Raw genomic sequence first — 12452 nt, 5'->3', positions numbered from 1 at the left:
TTTTGTATGTGGTATCTATCATTTCCTCTCTGTCTCCGTGACCTCAACCCAAGTCCAAAGGTTGACTAGTTTAACAATATCCCATTGGCCTTCATGCTTCCAATCTTTAAAACTCAATTGTCTACTAAATACTAAGACTTGGAGCAAACCAGGAGTTGCAAACTCAGATGCCCACAGATGATATAAATGAGTGAAGCAAGCAGGGTCCCAATAGGGAGTAGTGGGACTATGGCAAGCTGACTAAAGGAGACAGTCACTACTCAGCTCCAGCCCATTGCTTCTCTATGAGAACATTGGCCCAGAGAGGGCCAGAGCTTCCAGTTTTTCAAGAAAAAGCAAAAACTCAGACTTTTAATGTTAACCTTCTGATTTTTAAAAGTTGGTGTTTACTTAAATTTTTAACAAATCTGATGTTAATCAGTTTTGGTCTCTTGTGTATTCACAACATCTAATACAGCATTCAATAAATATTCTTGAAAGTTAAGAGTTGCATGGATGCTATCAGACAATCATGCTTCTAATTTGCAAATTCTGCATCGAAGAATCTTGTTGAATCTTCATACTATCCTGCGGAGTGGATATTATCACCCTTGCTTCACAGATGAAGAAACCATAGCTCACAGAAGGAAAGAAGTTTGCCCAAAGTTAAGGAGCCAGCACCAGGGCTGGGGGTTAGATTCATGTCTCTCTGATGCCACCAGACCACCCAGGAAAGCAAGTGTTCTGAGTCCCGGGCTTATCTCTGTCACTACAATCTGTGGGTTCTTGAATAAGCTGTCATCAACAAATCCCTTTTCATAAACCTACCCATGAGCCTTCTCTGTTCAGAATAGAACATTCCATCACTAACCCCATCTCATTGCCTTTCTCTCCTATATGGTCTCTCTGCCTATAGTGCCCTTTCTTTCATGATAGTCTCCACAGTCAGCCAACTATCATTCCCTGAAAATCTTACAAGACTTTAAAGAGAGAAGAAACCACTATGTAGGCTCACCCACTTCTCACCCTAATTTCTCACCACTACCACCTCAATCCAGCCTCTTCAATCTTCTCACCATTCCTTCAAAGCACTGTGGTTTTCATACCTCTTTGTCTTTGACATGCTGTTCCCTCTCCTAGAATACTTGTGCATCCCTTCTCCAAGGGGCAGGTATTGTCCAGCCATAAAGGCCTGGCTTGAATGACCATCCTTGGTGAGAACTTCCCTGAGACTTCTGGAGCTATCCATAGCTTTCTCAGTGGTCCCCTGGTCCCTTGTAAGGATTCTAAGAAAGCTGCATGCCTCCCTTCGTTGTAATCACTTGCCCAAGTATCTGCCTCCACAAACAAGTGGTTCTCTCCCTGTCATCTTGCACATGACTGTCCCCACACCTAACAGACACCTGTCTTCCAACATAGATTTAATAAATACTTTGTGAGTGAACAATAAGTTATAGCTTTGCCCTCTGCAGACACATAGAAGGGAGCAATAAAATACATTTTACAAGTTTATCACTTAATGCTTTCAATAACCCCACAAATCAGTAATTATCTCCATTTTATCAAGAGGGAAATTGACAATCAATGAGATTAAGATGCCCAAAATGTGACAGCTACTAAGTGGCAGAGCCGGAATCTAAATCCAGGCCTGTGGCTTCCAAAATTCCCAGTTTGCTCATGATACCATGATATTTCCCTTCTATAGAAACCTCTCAAAGATTCCCCCGAGGCTCACTTTCATCTGGCTGAGAAATCTCCGTTCTTTTAGCCTTTCCGATGTGTTAAAACTCATGACCCGGGCGGGCCACGGTGGTTCCGCAGGCAGAGTTCTCGCCTGCAATGCCAGAGACCCGCAGTCGATTCCCGGTGCCTGCCCATGAGAAAAAAAAAATAAAATAAAACCTGATGAGCCATCAACACTGTGAAGATGGTGAAGAAGTTCGCCGTGGTTATTAATGCTGATTGATTCCCACATTGATCTGCTCTCGGTTTTGCTCAAGACCCAAACAACATGGAATCCCCAGGCAAAAACTACTGATAATAGGGATTTGAGGAAGGAATAGAGAGCGCTCCATGCATACCCTCTCCTGCACCAAAATGAAACAGGTAAAAACGCAAATCCTCATGACTAGCTTCCTAAAAACTGGATGAGAGGATTTGCCTGTTCTGTACATTTCGCATAAATGCAATTACACAATATGAGTTCTTTTGTATCTTGCCAAGGAATGGCAGGGGGTGCGGTAGGGAGTGACTGCTAGTGGATGCAAGGTTTCTTTCGGCGTGATGAAATGTTCTGGAATTAGGTAGTGATGATGGCTGCCCAACCTTGTAAATATACTAAAAAATTACTGAAATGTATACTTTGAAGTGGTGAATTTCATCCTATGTGAATTATATCTCAATGAAAAGTTTCTTTTAAAAAAACAATGCATAATTTGGGGCTGCAAGTAAGAGAGTGTATGATACTTGCATATGTTATATGTATATACATATGTATTATATATATACTTGCTGATAATGTGATCATCTACAAAGAATATCCAACAGAATCAATAAAAGAACAAAAAAAAAAAGAAATCAATGCAGAGGGAATAAGGTGGAATTTTCTACAAGACTCTTCAAAATGTCAGTATCAGGAAAAATTTTAAAAGTAAGTAAAAAGTTACAGATTAAAAAAAGAAAGAGAGAGCCAAAAACCATATAAAAGATGAGAGAGACATGGAGACTCCAGGGATCAGTCCACCCAATGCCCATTCTCAGCCCTTTCTTTCTTACCCTCCTCTATTGTAAAGGCTTGAAAGGAGGAGGGAAACTCATTTCCCTGCCTCTCTTGCAGCTAGAGGTGCACATATGGCACAGTTCTGCTAATGAAATGTAATGGAAATCTACTCAGCATTCCTAGGAAACTTTTGCTTTCATGTTGCCTCCCTTCTTTCTGCCTGAAATGGAGCTCTCTTGCCACCTGTGATATGTACCCCAGAAAAGTATGTTTTTAAAGTTAATCCATTCCTGTGGTTGTGGACTCATTGTAGGTAGGATCTTAAGTTAAGATGTGACTCACCTCCTTCAGGGTGGGTCTTAATCCTCTTACCAGAGTCTTTTGTAAGAGGATAAAATTCAGAGAAGGACCCAGAGAGGAAGACACAGAAGCCAGAAGCTGGAAGCACTGAAACCCAGAAGAGAAGGGAGAGACCAGCAGATGCTGCCATGTGCCTTTCCATGTGACAGAGGAGTCCAGGATTGATGGCAAGCTGTCTTCAGAAGAAGGCGTTGTCTTGATGATGCCTTGATTTGGACACTTTCACAGTCTCAGAACCGTATGCTCCTAAACTAACAAATCCCCGTTATTAAAAGCCAGCCCATTTCTGGTCTATTACATTTCAGCAGCCTAGCAGACTGAAACACCACAGGCAACAAGCTTAACAAAAAATCCTACATACCAAGACCAGCGAAATGGGAATCCAGACCCGAGTCTTTCGTGGCATCTTTGATCCACCAGATCAGCACTGCACTTCCTAACCTCTGGATTTCTTCTTCTGTGGGATTTATTTTTAATCCTTGAAGCTAGTCCTAATCAAGTTTTCTATTATTTGCAGCCAAAGGCATTTCCAAGTGTTATGGAGAGGCTTCTAGAAAGATAGCACATTGCTCCTTGTGCTTCAGTTTTCTTTATCCATAAAATAAGAGTTATAATGGGAATATGATAAAGGAAAATCATTGGGTTGATGTGAGAATCAAAGTAGTTAATGCATTTAAAACACTTAGATCAAAGCTTACAAACAAGAAACCAACCCACATTAGCTGTCGTTACAGAGAATATTTTCAAACCCCCCACGCTCCGAAGCCCATCAGATTGTTTGAAAAGGAGTTTAAAGTTCAGGAGAGTCCAGTATGAACCTAGGCAATGCCCACAAACAGCTGCTGGCTCATGAGCTGTGGACCAAACTGAAGGGACTCACCGGGGTAGGCCATCAGTGTAGCTTGGTGGGTGAAGAGCCTGGGCTCTGGAGTCAATTTTGCTCAGTTAAATTCCTGTATCAGCTAGTTACTAGGTTGGCATGTTAGATAAAGTGACAACTTTCAAAGTCTAGTTCTTTGGCTGTAAAATGAGGATTACAATGGGCGTCCCTAACTCAAGATTGTTGTGAAGATCAAATGAAGTAATGAATGTAAAGTGCTTAGCACAGTGTCTGGCCCACAGTAAATGCACCAGGTGATCCATCTTTGTAAAGTTTCACTGCTGATGTTGTTATTATTATTATTTTCTCCAGAATCTTGAGGAAGGAAGGTGTTTGGTTAATACTTGTTGGAATGAGAGATGGATAGTTGGATGGATGGATGGATGGATGGATGGATGGATGGATGGATGGATGGAAGGATGGATCAATGGGACTTACAGATGGGTGGATGAATGGACAGACTCCTGGAGGTCAGGAGGGTAAGAAGGGTTAGCAACCTCAGTATACACATGGCCCCATTCATTATAGCACCTGCCTGGAATTCTTTAAAAAGATACCCTTAATCCACAACCTTAGAGTACACAGCCCCCCTGAAAATAACTTCTTAGCAAAACTCTAAAAGAAAAATACATCTTGCCACTGCTGTGGGAATTATAGGTTGTCAGTAGCCCAGCATTAATGCATATCCCCAGACTTTATTTTTAATAATAAAATCACTGGGTCCTTCGATCATGGGGATCAGGCCATCCTTGGACCCACTTCACCCGACCCCAGCAAGCAGGCCAGCTTCACCCCGACAGCAGCATAAATCATAATTAGCAGCTACCGTCCAATGGGGCTGTGGAAGTTGAGGGCAGCAGACCCACACCAGCCTCCACACAAAGACAAACCTCAGCTTGATTCACTGAAAGGTAATTACAGGGACTGTCAGAAGCTGGTGCCGGCTTCACTTTCAAGTCAGAGAAGCTGCAGGAACCTAAAAACTCCACATATTCAAAAATAATCACTGAATTCCCATAGTGAATCTGTGGGTCGGTCATTTGCCACTCTCCTGCTCCCAAACAAAAACATCTGCAAAGGGCATTGTTTCCTTAGAATGAAACAAACAAACAAAAATGGGTTATTGCCCTTTCAATGATCCCCAAAAGGGAGGGGCAGGGAACTGGTGCTTATTAAGCACATACTACGCACTGCACTAGACATTTTGTGCATATTTCTTGAGTTCAATTGCACAGCATCTTGTGAAGTTAACATCACTATTCCCCTTTTATAGATGGGATTCAGTGACGTTCAATAACTTTCCCAGGGCACAAAGGTGGAGTGGACACTGCAGCCATATTCATATGACTAGTGGGAGCTCCCAGAGGACCTCGCCTCTCCTCCCGGGAGCCGGTCTGCCCTGTGGTCGACACTGGGCCCAGCCTGCCACATACCCTCCCAGCTTCCCACAGTGGTGGCCCATCACATGACCCCTCGGACCCAGCCAAACAATTCTGGTCTCGGTGCGGCGGGGCTGAGAGAGCTGCCCAGGATCAGCCCCGGTCTAGGCTTTCCTCCAGGTCCCCACTCGGACCAGGCGTGTGGCTACGACCCAGCACCTTGGCTTGGCTCCTACCAGCTAAACTCCCCAGCCTGCCCCAGCCCTCTCTGGGTCCCTGGCTCAGCCCATATCACCATTCTTCTTCTCTCCTGAAACAGATATTTACTGAGTGCCCTCTCTGAGCCAGGCTCACTGCCAAGCTCCCAGGGCCCAGCTGTTAGGGAGATGGTCACAGTTGCTGTCCTCCTGGAGCCATTAGTCTAGCCAAGGAGACAGACACCACACACAGTCACAGCTCAACACCCCCAGGACCATGCACTCAGCACTCACAGAACCATGCACTCAGCACCCCCAGGACCAGCCATTCTGCCTCCAGGGTTCCTGTGGGAAGACCCCTTGTACTGGGGACATCCAGTACAGAGCTGGACAGCTTTTCACAGGGCATCTCATTTAACCCTCTACATGGGGTCTACAAGTTAGGTATTCCTATCATCCCCTTTTACATATGGGGAAACTGAGCCTGAGGCAGGCTTAAGTAAGCCCAAGAGCTTACACTTGGCAAGTGCGGGGTCAGGGCCGGAATGGGGCCTTCTGATTCCAGCGCCCACCCTCGATGGCTACAAGTCCTAGAATGACACACTTGGGAACCAGTAACTTTGTTCACTTTGAAACCAAGTTTGAAAAATAATTCAAGAGGCCAGGCTCGCCCCACCCCCCACCTTTAGAAAAAGCTCGTGTTCAACCGCTGGACATGTCAGGATCTCTTCCCAGCAGGAGAGAGGATAGATGACGCGCCCTCCCGTGGCCCCAGGCAGCCCGGTGGGTCTGGCCAGCTGGTGTCCCCAGTAAGAGGCCACCACCGCTGCCTCCTCCACACAAGTCCCAGGGTGGCCCCGCCCCCACCAGCGATCCAGGGGGTTGGATGCGGGACGCACCGTCTCCCCAGGCCCCGGAACCTGCCCATCACGGGAGCACACGCGGCCCACTGGGGGCATCATGGATATCGCTTCCCGTGCTCACTGCATAGCTGAGAATCAGAATCAAAGCACAGAAGGAAGATGAGGGCGTGGGGTTCATTGATCGAGTGTCACCAGCTCCTGTGCGAGGGTTGGTGTAAATGGTTCATTTCCCAGATGCGCAGGCCCCTTCCCCACCAGGTCACTAAGGCTAGGGAACAAGGAACCTACACTTTCAGGTTCCTCTCATCCCGTGCAAAGCAGTCACCTTGGAACCTCCCCCCACATCTTCCTTGGTTCCTTAAACATTTGTTGAATACCAGCTTGACGCAAAGCATGGCACTAGGCCTGGGGGGGTGGGGTAATACAGTTTAGTGCACCTTTGTTCATGTCAACCAACATTTACTGAGCACCTGCTGGACACCCTGTTGTAAACAATTAAGATATGAAGATGGGTCCCACCCTCAAGAGTGGGAGAAACAGATAAACAAAGGGTGTCACATGGGGTGACAGAGTCTGATGAGAGCAGGAGGTTGGGGAAAATAGGGCACAATATAAGCAGACTGGGTCGGTGTTAGACCTTAAGCTCAAAAAGGCAAAATAATATTATTTTCTCTAAATAAGTCTCAGGTTGCACCTTATTGATCTGGCAGGAAATTCGTACTTGGGGTTTGTGGTAGTTTGGAGCTGTTATACACCCCAGAAAAGGCCACGTTTTTTTAATCCACCCCTCTGGGGGCAGACCTATTGTGTGGGGGACCTTTTGATTAGGTTGTTTCAATTAAATTGTGACCTCGCCCATTCCAGATGGGGCTTAACTCTTTACTAGAGACCATTATGAGAAGATAAAAGGCAGAAACATTTGGAGAGCGTTTAAACAGAAACACCCCAGAGATGCTAAGAAAGGACCCACAGAGGCTGAGAGAGCCCCTAAAACCAGAAGCTAAACCCGGGAGAGAAGCACTGGCCGTATGTCTTTCCACGGGACAGAGGAGTCTCAGATGCCACTGGCCTTTCTGCAGAGAGGGTATCGGCCTCTTGATGCCTTAATGTGGACATTTGTCCACATTAGAACTGTAAATTTATAAAACTAATAAATCCCCACTGTAAAGGCCAACCCGTTTCTGGTATATTGCATTCCAGCAGCTTTAGCAAACCAAAACAGGATTCCTTTCTTGGCCCCCAGAATCCAGGGTCTGCTGGAGGTCTTACATAGAGCCAACTTTGCGGATACCCAGGGGCCGTAGGACCACACTGGTCACCTTGGCTGGAGGCAGCCATCCAGGTCTCAGCATTTCTTGTTGGCAGATGGCAATGCTATCTTCATGCCAGTTTGGGCTCAGGAAACTCCGCCAAGACTGGGGACCTCAAGGACTGGGCCAACCTCCTTAGACCCCAAACAGTCAAACCCTCAGGCATCCTACCATCTGCAGGAGTTCCCTTTGTGTCACAAAATCCCACACAATATGTCCTTGCTGATCTTCAGAAAAACTCTCTCCTGCCTCCCCACTCCCTCCCCCATCTCTCGCTCTCTCTCTAGCTCTTTCTCATTCTCTTTTCTCTGTTCACCTGGTTCAACTTTGGCCCACCAAAGATCCCCCCCTTTGCATTACCCCCACCACCACCACCAATGAGCCTAGGTTTTGAGAAAAACAAAACCAAGGAAAAGAGCCTTCTTATGACAACTGCTTTTAATCAAACAGCACAAGTTTCCCTTAGCAAGGGAAGACAAAATCTCCATCACAGACTGGGGACTACAAGAACACAATACAAATTAATATATTGTTACCCCATCTGTCAAAGGAAGATTCAGAGGAGGACGCATTTAGAACAGAAAAGAAAATTTTACTTGCAAAGAGTGCGAGGGAGTCAGGCTTCAAAAGGACTGGCTCACCAAATACAAAACACAGCAAATATTTAAAGGAAAACAATTGCAAAATCATCAAACTCACTAGGTTTACACTAATCTGCTCATGGTGAGAAAACAGCAACTTTTTCACATGATTATCACATTTACAAAGGACATGAAATATCTTCAGAACTCAGCATAGCAAGGATCAGGGATAAATTGCCTTCGTTAAGGAGTCCAAGTTTATAGGGGAAATATTTAAGGATTTATTATCTTGGAGACTGATATTTTGGGTTTGTCTCAGGGTTTATGAGTATGTAGCTGTGTCAGTTCAGTGTCTTTTTCCCCCCTGATGTGGTATGTGGGGTGCTTAATCATATTGGAAGCAGGGCAAAATGACTGTTTTAGCCTTTGTATGTAAAGACAAATTGCAATAGGAATGCAGATAGTTTGATCGGAGAGAGTCATAAAAATATCAATATGGAACCTTAAGGTGTGGTCAAAGTTTGGGCACATGGAGGTTGGGTGGAGAGGGACAGAGGCATGTTTACTGAGCCGGATGGTTCACTTTGGAGCTTGGTATTGTGAGGGGAGGTTTACATCAGCTGGGCGAGGGCTGGGCCAAGGACTATGGGTGGCTTTTTCTGGTGCCTCAGCTCTCCAGAGCAGGTCAAGAACCTGTGCCAGGGGGGTTCCAGAATCCTAAAACATCAGCCTTCCACAGAGATGGGGAAACTGAGGCCATGAAGCTTAGGTGTGTCCCCAGTGTGTCTTCAATGATAGCATCTTTGGCTTTCAGGTGACAGCCGGGGTTGGATTTTTGAAAATAGCAAGCAGACATTAGAGTCAGGTGTGGTTAATTAGGCAAGGGCCTAGACGGGCTGTGCCACTTCTATTAGCATAACAAGGAAGGAGAAAAACAAGAATGAAAGCACCTTTCCCCTCTGTAAACTGCCACTGAAGGCCAGTACCCATGGGCAGCCCGGACGCTGTAAACAGATGGAAGATGGACACAGCCTCCTGAAAGGCTCGATACACACTGTGGGGGCTACACCCTGAGGCCCTTTTCTCCTTCTTATCTATGCTCGTTTTAATTAAAAATAATAATCCACACTCACTGTGAAACATCTAAATGATAAAGAAGGAAAGAGAGCAAAAAAATTGGGGGGTCCCTTTAATAGCCACCCCCAATCCCACTCTCCTTCCCAAAGACAAATATTCTCGGTAATTGAGTCTCCACCTTTCCAAAAGTTTGCACTTTGTCACTAATTTGTGTGCATATAAATTCATTTATTGAAGGGTCTTCCTACCCAAAGGGCACTAGACAACCTATTCATTCCTCAGCTTCACTTTTTTGTTCTCTTAACATCACAAGCATCTTTTCACATCCTTTAGCTTGGCCTCGTTCTTGTAAACAGCTGCACATTCCATCATGTGGTTGCTCCCTAACTGATGTAACTATTCCTTATTAGTGCACATTTAGATTATTTGCAAGTTTCTTACCAATACAAATAATACCACAGTGAACTATATCATTTTGAACATATACGTATATATTCCATAGAACGGATTCCTGGAAGGGAAATGCTGATTCAACAAATATGTACAATTTACACTCGGCATCAGTGCAGTGTGTGAGAAAGATTTATTTTGTGGCCTCTCTGTAAGCTAAATATTAATGACCTTTTTAAAAATGTTTGTCAATTTGATATGTGGAAATCGCTCTCATTTCAGTTTGCACTTCCTTAACTATGAGTAAGGTTGAGTGTCTCTTGATTTGATTATGTCAGCTCAGGTCCTGTGAGGAGCAGGTGCCAAGATGGGATTAGATAAGCAAGAGCTTTGTTGGAGAACAAAGCGGGATGGAGCAGGAGGAGGCAGAGAGAGCCTCTAGAACAGTGAGGCAGGCCTGACACCTGAGAAAGGAGGGAAGGAAGGATGGTGTGATGGTTGGGTTCTGGTGTCAACTTGGCCAAGTGATTATGCCCAGTTGTCAGGTCAGGCAAACACTGGCCTGACCATTGCAAGGATATTTTGAGGTTGGCTGATAAACTGGAAGGTTGGTATATTAAATCATGTCAATTGATTGCATCTGTGGCTGATTACATCTTCCATCAACTAAGGGCGTGTCAGCTGCCGCAAGATAATCCAATCAGTTGGATCTGGAGCCTATCATTTGAAGACTTTTAAGGGAGAAGAGAGGATTTTCACTACTTCTTCAGCCAGTGAGCCTCTCCTGTGGAGTTCATCCAGACCCTTCATTGGAGTTGCCAGCTTCACAGCCCGCCCTAAGGATTCTGGACTCTTCCCTTCCCACAGTTGTGTGAGATGCCTTTATAAGTCTTGTATCTGCAGATCTCTCCTGTTGCATCTGTTCCTCTAGAGAACGCTGACTAACCAGTTGGTAGGAGGAGTCTTGGACCACAGAGCAGTTTGGAGGAAGTCTCCACCAGATCCACTGGGAATTCCCAAAAAGGTCGGCGCTAGCTCCGCAGCAAGCTCGGTCATGGGCTGGGAGAGCCTAGGGGAAACACGGCCTGGCGGGAACCCAAGGAGGGTCCACAGATGCTCTGGCTTGGTCAGCTCTGCTACCTGCTGGTTCTCTTACAGGGAGGTCTCAGCAATGCGGCCATGATGGCTCAGGTTCTCCTCTTCTAGAAGTTACCTGACTATAACCTTTGTCTACCTTTCTATTACATCTTTTGTCTTTTTCTTATAAATTTGCAGAAACCCTTCCTATATTTTGGCATTTTAGCCCTTTTTATTTAGATTTCACAAGTATTTTCTCCCAGTCTTTGCTTCTCTTTCAACTTTGTTCCTGTGTTTCACTGTATAGGATTTTTTTTTTAATTTTCTATTAACAATAGAAAATGTTAATTTTTTCCTTCAAGATTTCTCTTTTTTTTTCTTTTTTGCATGGGCAGGCACTGGGAATCGAACCCGGGTCTCCAGCACGGCAGGTGAGAACTCTACCTGCTGAGCCACGGTGGCCTGCCCAAGATTTCTTTTTTTAATTTAGAATGTTATCTTCTTTGAAAAAAAAGAAAAAAACTGGGGTGGGTTCTATTGTTTTGTCTCAGATCTCCCCTGGCTGCACAGGACATTATTAACATCTTAGAATAAATTATTACACTGTGCACCAACCAGGGGTTGATTCAATTTGCTTAACATCATTTCCAATTCCTTGCCACCTAATTATTACAAAATGTGTTTCCTTTTGAAATCGGTGGCTAGACTCTGTTTGCTCAAGTCAAATCCCATGACTTCCCCACACAAAGTCATCAAGGAGTTGGTGCAGCAGAAGGAAAATCTTTGTAACAGAAGGTATGGACAAGACTCAGCATTTGGAGGATAAGTGTGATAGTGCTTCCCTGGTGGGCTGGGCCTGGGGACACGTGAGACCCCAGCCAACAGCAAGGTCTTCAGAGGAGGAAGAGAAGCCCATGAGAAGGCCATGATCAGAGCACCCTGCTCCCACCCCGGAGGAGCTAGAGAGCCAGCCCCAAGTGGGCAATCCACCCCACATACCCCTGATTGCCTCCTTGTGATTTTCTCTATAGTGCTGTCATAAACTCTGATTGCTACATTTATGGCTTACAAGCAGGAGTTTCCTGGCACCTTGGGGCCTCACTACTAGATAAGGGGCCTTAGAATATCTGCTCACCATTCATTCCCTCTGACAGGGGAACCTGCAGCAGTTGGGGTGGGGTTTGGGGAAAGGGGTCCACCCTGTAGGGAAAGAGCCAGCCACAGACAAACAGGACCTTCCACTGTCCCACAGTTCCCTTATCCCATCTTATCCTCCATTGCCACTCACCGTCAGCTGCTTCCAGGGGCCTTGCAGGGACTGCCCAACATGGCCTGGGAAGCCCTCTGCCATGGCCAGCCTCTCTGCCTTCTCCTGAGTCCCTCAAGACCATTGCAATTAGTCCCAGACAATTATTGGTGATCTCGGGTTGTCCTGAGCTCACATTTTTATGTCAGGATGAATTTGGATTCAGAAGTTGACTGCCTTATTGTGCAGGGTTTTATGAGGGAAAGATTAAATCGTCCTCTGATGTGTGCTTCATTAGGTCACAAATCCTTGAAGAGTCATTAAAGCACCTTCTCATTGAAATGCTCTCCATCTCAGCTTGATGGATATTGGCAGGAAAAAATCTCTCCATTAT

The 12452-nt window shown here is 45.4% G+C and overlaps 1 protein-coding gene across 1 annotated transcript in view; it reads right to left on the bottom strand.

Annotated features, from left to right (window-relative positions):
* PTPRT (protein tyrosine phosphatase receptor type T) overlaps positions 1 to 12452 on the bottom strand; it is a 1205819-nt gene that overhangs the window by 1176616 nt on the left and 16751 nt on the right. The window contains exon 3 of the mRNA XM_077168216.1: positions 1715 to 1849. The gene's annotated coding sequence lies outside the window, so the exon portion shown is untranslated. The remainder of the gene's footprint in view (positions 1 to 1714; positions 1850 to 12452) is intronic.

Source organism: Tamandua tetradactyla, chromosome 1 (genome assembly GCF_023851605.1).
Source record: "Tamandua tetradactyla isolate mTamTet1 chromosome 1, mTamTet1.pri, whole genome shotgun sequence".
In the NCBI taxonomy this organism is placed as follows: Eukaryota; Metazoa; Chordata; class Mammalia; order Pilosa; family Myrmecophagidae; genus Tamandua; species Tamandua tetradactyla.
Note: the sequence above shows the minus strand (reverse complement) of the source record. Positions and strands in the feature narration are given on the sequence as shown.